The sequence below is a fragment of the Zingiber officinale genome, chromosome 7B, assembly GCF_018446385.1.
Source record: "Zingiber officinale cultivar Zhangliang chromosome 7B, Zo_v1.1, whole genome shotgun sequence".
In the NCBI taxonomy this organism is placed as follows: Eukaryota; Viridiplantae; Streptophyta; class Magnoliopsida; order Zingiberales; family Zingiberaceae; genus Zingiber; species Zingiber officinale.
In genome coordinates, this window is record NC_055999.1 from 12847201 (window position 1) to 12863058 (window position 15858).

Consider the following 15858-nt stretch of genomic DNA (forward strand, 5'->3'; position numbering starts at 1 on the left):
TAAAATGAAAATTTAAACATCACTAACCTAAACTGTGAATTAGACTTAGCGCTTTCAGCAAGAAAAATAAATAACTAATTTCTTTATGAGGCTTTGTCTAAGAAAGTGGTTGTTGCTCCAATAACCAAGAAGACCTAGTGTCTCGCCACTGCCTAGAAGCCAAAATATTAAAATAAAATATTTAATTAACTTACTGATAAAATATTGAAAGTAAATAATGCTTTAAAATATTTTTTAAATATTTTTTTGAAAAATTTCTCAAAATTGTTGAACTTAGATTTTTTTAACTTAGAAATTTTCTTTTACTTAGAAATGTTATCTAAAAATCATTGAAATAATTTTCTAAATCTTCTAAGTTTTAACCCTTAGATTTTTCTTGGAACCTCATTTTTATGTGATCAAAGGGGGAAAAGGAAAAGTATAAGCCTAGGGGGAGGTAGACCAATTTTTTTTAATATTTTTTCTATCTTTTTGCACTTTATTGCAATATTAGTTATTTCATTTTTATGTATCTACCCTAGTTTAACTTGGGTTGCTCACATCAAAAAGGGGGAGATTATTGGAACCCCAAGGTTATTTTGGTATGATCAACAAGTTAGGTCCTGTGTGTTGGTTGGTCCTAGGAAGATCGTATTGATTCCACTGTACAAAAATTTTGTACAAGTGTCGAACCTTTCCTAAACAACTTATTGTGTTCTTTAGAAGTTAAATTAGGAATCGCAAACGAAACTACATTATTGATTCCAAATTTAATTTATCTATTCTTAATGGTTTAGACTTGGATCGCAAGCGAAACTTAACACTATTGATCCAAATCCACCTATGTTATAAATTTAATTAAATATTAATTTCTAAAATTGGCTTCCAGGACTGCATGGCGAGGCACATGACCTTCTTGGGTATGGGAGCATCCACCACCGCCTAGACAAAGCCTTTTAAAGAAAGTTAATATTTAATTTCCTTATATAACTCTAGGTTTAACCAAAAAGAACAATCGAATCACAAATTTGAAAAAATAAAAAAAAACACAAACATGAATTACTAATTTGAAAAACTAGATCTAATGCCTCTTGTATTTGGAATTCATACAAAGAAAAATAACTAGTATGATGCGGAAAATAATTGTTAATTATACATTTTCTTTGTATGCTAATAACCTCGAGATCTTCTGCCGTATTCCTCGCCTTGCCTTGGACGTCGTGTGGGCGACGATCCTCCAAGATGAACACCACCCAAAGCCTTCTTCCTCCTCCTCTAAAATTCGGCCACCACCACCACCAAGGAGCAAAAGAGAGAAAAGGGAAAAGAGAGGGAGAGAGGGGCCGACCACCAAGAGGAACTCCACCAAGAGAATAAGAATTGATATCTCATGAGACCTCCTCACCCCTTCTTTTATATTACTTGCCTAAGGCAAATAAAGAAAGACTTTTTACAAAAGTTAAAATCTTCCTCTTGTTTTTCTTTTTCCCTTTTATTTTTCCTTTTCTTTCCTCTTGATTGAATCAATCATCAAATATTAATTGGATGATGATTTAATTTTATTTATTTTGGTCGGCCCCTTGCTTGGGCACCAAGCAAGGGTGGCCGGCCACATCATCAAGGGGAAGGAAAATTTTTTTATAAAATTTTATAAAAGAAGAAATCCTCCTATAAAATTTTACATCGTCTCTTTCTTAAAGTGGATGTTAAAAAAGGAAAGTTTTAAAAATTAAAACCATATTTTAAAATTTAAAACTTCTCTTATAAAATTTTCTTTTTTAACATGGTTACAAAAATAGAAAATTTAAATTTTAAAACTTCTCTTCCTTTTTCCTAAAAACCATGAGGATGGTTAAAAAAGGAAAGTTTTAAAACTTTTAAACTCTCTTTTAAACCATGTGGCCTAATTCAAATAAGAAAAGTTTTTAAATTTAAAATCTCTCTTTTAAAACTTTTAGAATTCTACAAAGAGAAGATTTTAAAAAATTCAAAATGCCCCTCCTTGTTTGAATTAATGTGGTCGACCCCCTCTTGCTTGGGCACCAAGCAAGGGGCCGACCCCTTAAGAGGATATGGTGGTCGACCCTTGGCTTGGTCACCAAACCTTGGGCCGACCCTCTCTTGGACACCAAGATGGGCTTTTAATGAGTGGTTTATAAGGCACTAATGAGGCTACGACAGGGACCTAGAGGAGAAATTGATTTTGACCTTCCGATGAGCTTGAGTATCCCGTGTTCGCCTCGAACACACAACTCAAGTTCATCAACAATAACTCATTCCACTAGAGAGTTATTGTTGCATTACCGCACCAATCCCAAATTATATTATGGGCTCCTTCTTACCATGAGTGTGTTAGTCTCCCTATGTTTAAGATAACGAATGTCCACTAATTAAGTAAGTTACTGACAACTAACTTAATTAATATCTAGCTCCAAGAGTAGTACCACTCAACTTCATTGTCATGTCAGACTAAGTCCACCTGCAGGGTTTAACATGACAATCCTTATGAGCTTCTCTTGGGGGCATTCTCAACTTAGATAACTAGGACACAATTTCCTTCTATAATCAACAACACACACTATAAGTAATATCATTTCCCAACTTATCGGGCCTATTGATTTATCAAACTAAATCTCACCCTTTGATAAGTTAAAGAAATAAATACTAAATATATGTGTTTGTTATTATATTAGGATTAAGAGCACACACTTCCACAATAACTAAGATCTAGTTCTTTTATTAAGTCAGTATAAAAAGAACTTTCCTAAAATGGTCCTACTCAATACAATTAGAGTGTACTATTGTAATTTATTAGTCAAGATAAACTAATACCTAATTACACTACGACTATTCCAATGATTTATTCCTTTCCATCTTAGTCGTGAGCAACTGTTTATAATTTATAAAGAATTGATAACATGATCTTCTGTGTGTGACACCACACACCATGTTATCTACAATATAAATTAATTGAACAACTACACTTAACAAATAAAATGTAGACATTTGACCAATGTGATTCTTTTATTTCATAAATAAATGTTTACAAAAGCTAGACTTTTAGTATACACTCTAACACTGTGGTGTTTTAACCTTGTGTATAAGTGTGCAGGAGCTTAGGAGCACAGGGAGTCGAGCGGAAGACGCAGCTAGCGAGAAGGACGACACGAGAGAGTGCGTCTGAGGGACGAGGCGCTGTGGAAAAGTACACTGGCGGATGAGAAGGAAGCGTGTGGTGTTTCTGAGGGACGAGAAGCTAGAGCGGAAGATTGCTTGGGAAGCAAGAGACGCAGCTAGCGAGAAGGTCGACACGGGGTGCGACTGAGGAACGAAGAGCTGCGGATGAGTACGCTGGCGGACGAGAAGGAAGCACGCGACGATTCCGAGGGACAAGAAGCCAGAGCGGAAGCCTGCTCAAGAAGATCGGAAGTTGAGTTCGGGTGAGCCCTATTCCGGATGGCCGAGATCACCCAAGCAAGCGGAGCCGGAGCGGAAGACCTGGACCGAGGCGAACTGAACCGAAGAAGAGGGCTCGGATAAAAAAAAACTCAACTCTATTGTTTCTTGGTCCGAGCGCCCGGACCAGTCGGGGGCGCCCGGAACCCTTCCGGGCACTCGGACCTGGATATTATCCAGATCGCGGTCAAACGCGATCTATGCGAGAAGGGATAAAGTTTTATCCCCTCCTAAGCGCTCGGAACCCTTCTAGGCATCCCGACCAAGGCTATAAATATAGCCTTGGTCCAAGAAGCTCTACAGAACTCAAGCAATTAGCATTTCCAACACTTGTACGCTTTCTTTAGAGTTTAGCTTCTATTTTTTTTTGTACGGCATTGCCGTAAAAGCCTTCTCCGTCTGAAGGAGATACTAGTGCGGTTCATTCCTTGGATTAACAACCTCCCCGGTTATAACCAAGTCAAATCCAGTGCCTTTTCTTTTTTGTTATCTTCTATTTATTTATTTTATACAAGTGTTATTCTGAGAGATCGAGAAAGGTAGTTTTCTTTTACTTTTGTAGGGCTATTCAACCCCCCCTTCTAGCCGGCCAACGCGGTCCAACAGTTTATATGGTATCTATACATCCAAAATCAATTATCATGCAATATGACCCCAATGTTATATTTTCTTGCATAAAACACAATCTATTTGTCTAATTCCCTAGGTTTGAGACTCAAGTCTGTCTCCAAACCATTTGGCACACTCCATGGCTCCTCTAGACTCCCAAGTAAAATTCATTTGACATCCATTTGCCATGGGTCCCAACTTGACTCTTAGAGCTCCCCCTAGAGCTCTTAACCTTGGTCACCTCCCTAGGTGACACATCTACAATTGCTAGGCCACATCGGTGCACCTCCGGTGACACTTGACCTACAAACCTAACTTTTTTAACCTTGGACACCTTGTCCTTGGTTAACTTCTTATTACCATTAAATGACTTTACCATGCCATTTATTGACTTCTCCTTGCTATAGTCATATGCAACCCTAACATAAGACTTTCCCTTAGCATTGGAGATACTAGATTGGTATCCTAAACCTGATCTATCATTGTTGGGTCTTTGGATACCTAAGACCAAACTTAACCCTCTAGATCTAACTGTGAATCTAGCTAGGGGTTTCTCCAAACTATCAAGCTTTGCCTTCAAAGCTTGATTTCCCCTTTTTAGGTTCCTAAATATAGAATCAACATGTCCACCATGGGCATTCTTAAACCTACCCATTTTTCTAGGCATATGTCTTCCCTTCTTGGGATTAATGCCTTGGGTCTCCTTAGGTCTACCGTTTCTAGAGTTATCATGAATGAGTTTCCTAGGAGTATGATCGACATTTACCTTATTTCTATCATAATATCTAAAGCCGAAATTATGCATGGGCAAATAATAGAAACTATTTCTAGCATGCATGGGAGAATAAACATTTGAATTACAATTCAAATTAGGGTATACCTCCCTTACCCTTGAAGCTCCCCCTCGACTTGAGCTCCTCTTTTTCTTCTCCTATTTCTTCAATTACGCTAGCTTCTTGATCTCCCTCTTCTTGGGGCATTTTGTATGGTAGTGTCCCTTCTTCCCACATGTGAAGCATATGATGCACAATCTTTTTCCTTGGGTTTCTTCATTCCTACAACCCTTTTTAGTATTCAAATTAACTTGAATGGGTTTAGGAGTTACCTCTTTCATACCCATTGGGCACCTACTCTTGTAGTGCCCCTTCTCATTGCTCCTGAAGCACACAATGTGGTCCTTTGACTTTGCTTCAGTGGAGATGCTCACTAGGTTGACTTCTTCCAAGATTTCTTCTTCATTCGTCTTGGACTCTTCTTCAACCCTTGAGGATGTTGATGATACTTCATCATCCTCCTTCTCCTCCTCAGAAGTTGAATGCTCGTCACCTTCTGGTTGCTCCTCCTCTACTTGAGCACTTAAACTCATCTCCTTGGGCTCTACCTCTTCATGTAGAGGTAACATATCAATTTGCCTACACGAACTTTCTTCACTTTGCTCCATAATTCATGGGCGTTCTCATATTTGCCTACACGACTCACAATGTCATTAGGCAACATATCAATTCAAATTAATATTACCTTTGAATTTGTCTCTGATCGTGTGGTTTGCTCCTCTATCCAATGTCGTGGTCAGAGCTTCTTTCCTTTCTTATCCTTCGAGATTTCAAATAGCTCTTTCACCACCATCATTGTGTCATAATCCGTCTTGAAGAAGTTCTTCATCTTCATCATCCAAAATGTGATGTCCCATAAGCTTCCTCCTTCTAACTTTGGCGGTTCTATCAAGTCGGTCATCCTTGGTTCCTTGGCGGTTAGTCCAACGGAAAGCGACATCGCTCTGATACCACTTGTAGGGGATCTTGTGGCTGGCTAGAAGGGGGGTTGGATAGACGACCCTCCAAATCGATTGCTTCCTACATATGTTAACTTGCGCAGCAGAATAATACAAAACAAATAAGCTAAACGCTAAAGGAAATACAAAGACTAAGAAAGAAAAGACAAATCAATACACATCAATGTAACGTGGTTCAGAGATATCTTGCTCCTACTCCACGAATGTTCGTAAGGTGGACGATCTCTCAATCCGTCGATAGATTAGTCTCTGAAAACTTTGGCTAGCTCAAACCTCCTTGTGGGTGGAGAAACCTCGCCACAAACTCACCAAGATCTCTTGGACACAAGGGAAACCTTGAGCACTGGTAGACTACTAATTAGACTTTAACCAAGTCTAATTTCGTCAACCTCAACCAAGCTCCCAAGGCTTAGTTATATAGGTCGCGAGTTAGAAAACTCCGCCTGCCAGTCGACTGGTGAAAGTGTCAGTCGATTGCCCTCTGTGGAGATTCGACCGTTACATCTCAATGGCTCAATACTAGTCGATTGATAAAAATACCAGTTGACTACTCCTCACTGGTCGAGTGAACAGAAGCATTCTTTTCACTCCTAGTCGACTATCCAGTCGACTACACCAGTCGATTGGTACTCGAGTACAATCTCTCAACACTCGAACCCTCACCCTTACAACTCACTTGACTCTTCGTTGCAACTTTGACCTCTTGCCTTCAAGCCTACTTCCTTTGGCTCTCGTCCCTCAGATGCACCCAAGCTCATGGCTCGTCCCAATGCCATCCTTCGTGTATGCCTCGAAGTCGCTTCCCTCGGCTCTTGCCCTTGCTGCCTTGTCCATGGTCCCTCGAATGCTTCATCCTTCACCAGAGCCGAAGCCATTAACCTGAGTCATATGTGTATCCTACAAACCTGCACACTCATATACACATATCAAATACAAGGATGAACCTAACTTAAACCCTTTGCCCAAACATCAAAACATATGGTCTCACAGACCATTGAGATTGCTCCAACAATTATGACTATTATGTTAAGAGCATATTCCATATTCAATATTCACAATCATTTTATACATAACAGAAATGGGTTGACCGGTGAATAACATCAAAAGATGTAAATCTATTTAATCTTTCTTTTTAGCTAGAATCTATTCATTCTAATCAGTCGCTTCCCTAGTAATGTTCCATAGACCAAATCATCCATAGCCATAGGATACATGCTAAAGTAGTAGACACTGATTAAAACTTTAAGTAAATAGTTAAATAGTCACTAAGGGGAAAACTATGATTAACTTATAATCTCAAAGGTCTCACATAGTAAAGAAATAGGGATCCATTCTCCCACTACCTTTATTGTTGCAATAGCACATGTGGTATAAATCACATGCTATGATATTATTCTCTTTACTAAAAAGAGCGAATGTTTTCCTCAAATTTAACATCGTACAAATTTTGATCTAGACATACCTAATGTCTAACCCTGAATTTTGTTGGGACCCATTGGCTGGCTAGAAGGGGGTTGAATAGCCCTGCACAATTAAAAAATAAACCCTTCTCAGACTTAAAAGAACACTTGCATAAAATAAAATAAAGAAATAAACTAAAAGATGAGGCTCACAGATTTTACTTGGTTACAACCGAGGAGGTTGTTAATCCAAGGAAATGAATCGCACTAAGTATCTCCTTCAGGCGGAGAAGCCTCTTACAGTAGTGAAACCACAAAAAGATGAAGCTAAATTAACAAAGTGAAGCGCACAAGTGTTGGAACTCAAATTACTTGTTATTATTTAGCTTCTGGACCAAGGTTATATTTATAACCTTGGTCGGGACACCTGGAGTGGGATAGAATTCTATCCCCGACGCGTCGATCAACATCCACGTCGAACATGATAAAAATAAGGTTCCGGGAGCCCGAAAGGATTTTGGGCGCCCGGACCCACAAAGTCAATAGGGTTGACTTTTTTGGTCTGGGCCCTCTACTCCGGTGCTGCTCGCCTAGGTTCGGGTCTTCCGCTCTAGCTCTACTCGCTTGGGTGATTTTGGCCATTCGAAATAAGGCTCATCCGAACCCAACTTCTGGCCTTCTCGAGTAAACTTTCGCTCCAGCTTCTTGTCCCTCGGAAACGTCGTGCGCCTCCTCGTCCGCCCGCATACTCTTCCGCAACACCTCGTCCCTCAGACGCACCGAGCCCATCGGCTCTCTTCCGCGTCGTCCTTCTTGCTAGCTCCGTCTTTTGCTCGACTTCCTGTACTCCTAAGCTCCTGCATACTTAGACACAGGTTAAACATAACAAGACCTAACTTAACTTGTTTGATCACATCAAAACAACTTTCAGGTACCAACAATCTCTCCCTTTTTGATATGAACAACCCAAGTTAAGCTAGGGTAAACAATTATAAATTTAGAACACTAAATTTTACAATAAAGTGCAAAAAGTAAGAAAATGTTAAGTTACCTCCCCCTAGACTTAATTCTCCCTTCTTCCCCTTTGATCACATAAAAAATGGGATACCAAAAAAAATATAAGGGTAACTTTTATAAAACTCTGAATTTCCAAAAAAAAAATTCAAGCAAGAAAAAAATTTCTAAGTAAACTCTGATTTTAGAATCTAAGGAAAAAAATCTAAGGAAAATTTTTTCTAAGTTTTAAAAATTTTATGCAACTTATAAAATACACTTTTTTAAGTTAAACAAATTTGCATAGAAAAATATACAAATTTTTCAAAACAAAATTAAGTAACTATTCAAAACATTATCTTATTTTAATTTTAATGTTTTATCAGTTAGCCAATTAAATATTTTTATTTCAATATTTGTCTTCTAGGTTGTGGCGAGGCACTAAGCCTTCTTGGTTATTGGATCATTAACTACTTCTAGACAAAGCCTCATAAGAAAATTAAACGTCTAATTTTCTCACTGAAAGCGCTAAGTTAAATTAAAGTTCAAGTTAAACCAGACTTTGGAACCTAATATAGGTTCCAGCAAACTGGAATAATTAAATATTCTTTAGGAACATATTTCTTTGAAATTTTCCTAATTTGTCCTTTGTGATATTTAAAGTACCAGTTCAAATTATATCTTATAAAACTTGTAGTATATTTGCATGTATGATTTTTCAAGTTTTTTATTTCTTTTTGTAAATTATCATTTTCTAGCTTTAATTTATCAAAATCTTCTAATGGACAAGATTTTGCTAGAATTACTTTTAATTCTTTAATTTATTTTTGTAATTTACAACAATCTTTAGATAATAATTTTATGAATTTAAACATTTTATCAAGAGGAAGAGATCGTATCTGACTTACCTTGTCGATCTCGTTGTCCGTGGCTCCCCCTGAACTACTGCTTTCTTCCGATGTAGCTCCCCCTTAATCGATGCTCTCGATGCCTATTTTGGAAGACCTTTCTTCGTATTTATCTTGATGACTTGCCATCAACGCAAGCCTAGAGAAAGCCTCAACTTTCAATACTGTCCCTCGAAGCCTAGAGACTTGCCATCTTCGTATTTGTCTTCTCGAGCAGGCTTCCCTCCAGCTTCTCGTCCCTCGAAATCGTCGCGTGCTTCCTTCTCGTCCACCAGCGTACTCATCCGCAGTCTTCGTCCCTCAGTCGCACCCCGTGCCGACCTTCTCGCTAGCTGCGTCTCTTGCTCCCCGAGCAATCTTCCGCTCCGGCTTTCATCCCTTGGAACCACCGCACGCTTCCTTCTCGTCCGCCGGTGTACTCTTCCGCAGCACCTCGTCCCTCGGATGCACCGTGTACCGTCCTTCTCGCTAGCTGCGTCTTCCGCTTGAGTACCTGTGCTCCTAAGCTCCTGCACACTTAGACACAAAGTTAAAACAACACAGGACCTAACTTAACTTGTTGATCACACCAAAACAACCTTGGGGTTCCAACAATCTCCCCCTTTTTGATGTGATGAACCCAAGTTAAGCTAGGGTCAAAATAGATATGAAAGTTAAACAATTGATTTTGCAATAACGTGCAACAAGATAGACAAATTAAATTTCAAAAAAATTTCTACCTCCCCCTAGACTTATACTTTCTTCTCCCCCTTTGATCACATAAAAAATGGGGTACAAAAAAAATCTAAGGGTTGACACTTAGAAAAATTATGAAAGTCTATTTCAATGATTTTCAGAAAAAAATATTTCCAAGTCAAGAAAAAATTTCTAAGCCCAAAACATTATGCAAGAAAATTTAAGAGAATTGATAATATTAAAAGAAATTTTCTATGCATTTATTTGTTTATATATTTTATTCTTTATGCTTTTATCAGAAAATTTTAAATTTCCATTTTAATATATCATAACTTATTAAATCACACTTTTTCAGATTTAAAGCAACAAATATTAAGCATGCAACAAATTGTATCATTTTAATTTCTATTAATAGTTTATCGAGATACTTTAATCGACAAGCTATTTCTTTTAACTTTATATACTTTACTTCATAAAATTCTTTCGATAACATAATTTGTAATTCAAAAGAATATTCGAAGAAAATTTTCAGCAATATTTCTAACTTGTAAAATTTTTTTATCAAAATATTTTGTAATTCGTAAAAATCTTTCATCGAAATATTTTGTAATTCGAAGAATTCTTTTGATAATATTTCTAATTTGTATAATTCTTTCAAAAAAATGTTTTGTAATTCACAAAAGTCTTTCGGCAAAATTTCTAACTTGCAAAATTCTTTTGTCAAAATCTTTTGTAATTCGTAAGAATCTTTCATCGAAACATTTTGCAATTCGAAGAATTCTTTTGATAATATTTCTAATTTGCATAATTCTTTCGAAAAAATATTTTGTAATTCACAAAAGTCTTTCGGCAAAATTTCTAACTTGCAAAATTCTTTTGTCAAAATCTTTTGTAATTCATAAGAATCTTTCATCGAAACATTTTTTAATTTGCAAAATTCTTTCAAAATGATTGGTAAACCGAAACACTCTTTCGTTAATTCAATTTTTAAATCGCAAAACTCTTCAGGCAGCTTTTCTATTGAATTAACCAGTTGTTCAGAGGGTATAGGTCATACCTTACTTACCTCGTCAGCCATTGGTTCTCCCCTTGTTGAATTACTTTCTTCCGAAGACTCTCCCCCTTTCTCGATGCTCATCTCGGATGAGCTTTCTTCATCTGTAGGTGGGTCTTCCGCTATGATTGTTGTCTCGGCAATTTCTTCAGTCTCGGACTGTTCTGTCGGTGGCTCGGTGTCTGTTGAGTTGTCGGCTTCCAAAGGTTCTTCGTAAAGCTTCAAGAACTTTTCCCAAAGTTCTTTTGCGCTTTTGTATTCGCCGATTCTGTCGAGATCTTCATTTGGTATTACGGTTAGAAGATGAAATTCTCCCCGACCGTTTGTCATTGACTCGTCACGTTGCTTCTTGTTCCAGAGGCGTAGATCGAGTTCTTCTCCATTCGTTGTCTTTGGTGCTTCATAACCACATTTCAATATTAAAGAAATACCAAAATCTAAATTTAAATATACCTCCATTTTTTGTTTCCAAACAGTAAACTCCCCATCGAATGCTGGTGGGTAGTCGCTAGCTCCGACCATCGTTTTATTGCTTCAGACGGCGATTAGTCCTTCTTGAAGCGTCTCGGCTCTGATACCACTTGTAGGACCATTGCGGCCGGCTAGGAGGGGGTTGTTGGATAGTCCTGTAAAAATAACGAACAACCCTTCCTCGAACTCTTTAAGCTAACACTTGTATAAATAAAGTAAAGCAGTAAATTAAAATCATAAAGAACGAGACACAAGATATTTACTTGGCTACAACTGATGTGGTTGTTAATCCAAGGAAGATTAAGCACTAAAAATTCCTTCAGACGGAGAAGCCTCTTACAACGTTGAAGCGCAGAAACAGAAGCTTTAACTACAACTCTAAAGCACACAAGCGTTGGAATTACAAGTAATGAGTTCGTTCAAAAGTTTCTGGACCAAGGCTATATTTATAGCCTTGGTCGGGGCGCCTGGAAGGGTTCCGGGCGCCCTGGGGGGGATAAACTTTATGTTGGAGCAATCCCAATGGTTCGTGGGACCATGTGTTTTGGTGTTTGGGCAAAGGGTTTAAGTTAAGTTCACCCTGTTATTTGATATGTGTACTTGAGTTGTGTAGGACTGCAGGTGACACATGTGACTCAGGTTGACAGCTTCGGGTCCGGTGAAGGATGGAGCATCCGAGGGACCATGGACAAGGCAGCAAGGACAATGGCCGAGGGAAGCGACTTCGAGGCATACGCGAAGGATGACATTGGAGACAAGCTGCGGGCTTGAATGCATCCGAGAGACGAGAGCCAAAGGAAGTAGGCTTGAAGGCAAGAGGACAAGGCCGCAAAGAAGAGTCAAATGAGTCGTGAGGGTACGAGTGCATGAGAGATTGTACTCGGAGTAAAATCCTAGTTTTAGGGTTTTACTGTAGCAGTTACTGTAGCGCACTGTAGCAGTTACTGTAGCGCACTGTAGCAGTCGACTGGTGCATGGACCAGTCGACTGATGCACTGTAGCATATAGCCGTTGAGAGAGCCGTTGGGCTGGAATCAGTCGACTGGTGCAAGGACCAGTCGACTGGTAATGGGCAAATCAGGTTCTGATTTGTTCCAAGCTCTATAAGAAGGAGCTTGGTATGACCGGCCAAGGTGACGAAATTAGACTTGGTTAAAGCCTAATTAGTAGTCACTAAGTGCTCAAAGGTTCCCTTGTGTCCAAGTGTTTTTGGAGAGTGTTGTGGTGAGGTTTCTCCACCCACAAGGAGGTTGAGCTAGCCGGAGTTTGCCGGGGACTAATCCACCAACGGATTGAGGGATCGTCCACCTTACGGACACGCCGTGGAGTAGGAGCAAGTTATCTCCGAACCACGTAAACGAACGTGTTAGCGGTTTGCATTTCCATTCTTGTATTTAGTGTTTAGCTTTCTATTTGTGTTTGTTTGTATTCCGCTGCGCTAACATCATAGGAAGCAAGGATTTGGGGGCGCCGTCTATCCAACCCCCCTTCAAGCCGGCCACCGATCTTCCAACACTTTATCCCCCAACTATCAGATCGAGTCAAATCTCGATCCTGGTCAAAAGTCGAGTCCAGACGCCCAGAAGCATTCCGGGCGCTCGGAATGGTTCCGGGCGCCCAGGAGCAAAAAGTCAATAGTAGTTGACTTTTTGTTCGGGACCTCTTCTCTGGTTCAGTTCCGCCTCGGTCCGGGTTTTCTGCTCCGGATCCACTCGCTTGGGTGATCTCTGCCATCCGGAATAGGGCTCACACGAACCCAAGTTCCGATCTTCTCGAGCAGGCTTCCCTCCAGCTTCTCGTCCCTCGAAATCACCACGTGCTTCCTTCTCGTCCACCAGCGTACTCATCCGCAGTCTTCGTCCCTCAGTCGCACCCCGTGCCGACCTTCTCGCTAGCTGCGTCTCTTGCTCCCCGAGCAATCTTCCGCTCCGGCTTTCGTCCCTCGGAACCACCGCACGCTTCCTTCTCGTCTGCCGGTGTACTCTTCCGCAGCACCTCGTCCCTCGAACGCACCGCGTGCCGTCCTTCTCGCTAGCTGCGTCTTCCGCTCGAGTACCTGTGCTCCTAAGCTCCTGCACACTTAGATATAAGGTTAAAATAACACAGGACCTAACTTAACTTGTTGATCACACTAAAACAACCTTGGGGTTCCAATAGTTTTGTGAGTCTGTATGAGATTTCTCCACCTTCGGTAGTTACCGAGAATGAATATTTTTCTTAGTAGAGAGTGTGTCGTGTGTGGATCCTTAGATTAGTCACCTCTTCTTGAGGTGGATACCAAGTAAATCCTTGTGGTAGCATTGTAAGTGTTGCTTCGAGTTCTATCCGCTGCAAATCAACAACACCAAAGCAAACAAATAAGCGTGATGAGCTATTCACCCCCCCTCTAATTACAAATCCACCCTAACAACCTTGACCTAGGGCCATCGCCAGCCGCCTGGCTACCGTAAGCTAGCCTCCGACGAAGTTGAAGCTGTTAAGGGGTAAAATCGATTAAACTTGAATTCTGTTACCTAGTTTGATTAGATTAATCTTAGTTAGTTAATCAAAATTGATTGATTAATTGATGAATTAAATTATTAAATAGATTGATGAAATTAATTAATTAATGGGTTGATTAATTAATTAAGAGAGGATTAATTAATAAATAGGTTAGTTAATGAGTTAATTCTTGATACACCTTATATGTAGATTGGAGCTAGATACGCGCTCTTTGATTTGAGGATATCAAAAGACATTCTACGTAGAAAGATGGGTAGATCCTGCTTATCTTCTTGATATCTTTAATTATAGTGCATGATTGTTTACTACCATGTTTGACGAGATTATAATTACTCGTCTACTTTAAATCTGTCCTATATTGCTCTTGTGTTGATACCTTAATGGTTGTCCTTATATGTTGACCTATTGTTGTGTAGTTATGTTTGTTATTCATGATTGAGTTCATATATATACGCATAATATTACTAGACCCGTGTAGGACTATCATACCGTAGTATAGAATCTTGAGCATCTTGCTAAACCTTTGTTTGTTATTTCATACTATGGTGTAGGATATTGAGTATCCTAATAGACTCTTATTGTTATTTAGGCCTATAGCTTATGCTTGTGAATTTGTATTATAGTATAGTTATATACTTAGGCTCGTGGTCACTGAGTCCTTTGATCTCCTATCAATATGTTATTCATGCATTATCTTCTTCTACCCACTGAGTGATTGTACTCACTACCCTTTGCTTTTCCCTTGACTTTCAGGTTAGTAGATAGAGGAGGTGTTGTGTCGCTCAGAGATCCTGGCTGCCAGTCCCAATCGAGTTGGATTTATGTTGAGTTGCTTCATTTTATTGTTTCCATTACTTATAGTTATAGTTCTTTATGTTCTGGATTTTTGAGTGTTTCACATGTATATGCATACATACACACATTGTCATTTGTGACTTGGTGTTGTTATACTACATTGGTATTTTTTTATGTTATTTTGCTTGATCTGAGTTCAATATCGATTGTTTACTATATTGTCACTAGGGGGTATTGTCCACTTTGGAAGATAAGTATACCCTCGGGGTGTGACAGGCTCGAGGTGACAGACTTAGTAAAAGAATCTGCAAGCATAACACATGTAGGGACATACTCAAAAATCACTTTTCTTTTAGCCACAATATCCCTCATAAAGTTATATTTTATAGTTATATGCTTGTCTTTACTGTGATATTTGGGATTCTTGGAAAAATCTATTACAGCTTGACTGTCACAGTAGATAGTTATTAGACTCCCACTGTCCTCAACAATCTTTAGATGCTTTAGGAACCTTTTCAACCAGACTGCTTCTTGCACAACAGCTGAACATGTCATATATTTAGCTTTCATAATTGACAAAGCTACACAAGTTTGTTTCTTGTTGTTCCACAATATGGTGCCACCATTTAACAAGAACGCATAGCCTGATATGAATTTCCTATCATCTAGGTCCCCAGCTCAATCTGCATCTGAATAACCTTTCAGACTCATATTTGATCTGATCCTGGGCACGATAAGAAATAGTTGATTCTTCCCAGAGCTGAACCACTTCGGTGAAGAGCAAACATGATACCCAGAATAAAATGGCCTGGAGTTGGAGTTCCCCACGGGCTGGATCAGCTGGTAAGTGGCCTGGAGTTTGCTCAAATGGTCGCAGGGTCGAAGGTCGCCAGTTGCACACAAGAATAAAATCTTGGTCTGCTGGCCTAAAATTCCTGAGACCCCCAGTCCACTTACCCGCCCAGCTTAACCGTGATTTACTCCCTCTGAAATCCTGTGGGGCCGGGCTCAGGGGGCCGCTGGGGTGGCGGTTCCACCTTTTGCTCAAACATGATACCCAGAATACACACAGAATTCGCTTCCTTCACCCTCTGATCTACTACTCCCAACTCAAAAATTCTAGCACAATAGAGAAGAAGAAGAAGAACCAGCAACCAACCGGAATTGATGAAGAATGGAGATGAATTGAGGAAATTAGCGGCTGGAATTGGGAAGAAGGTGCTC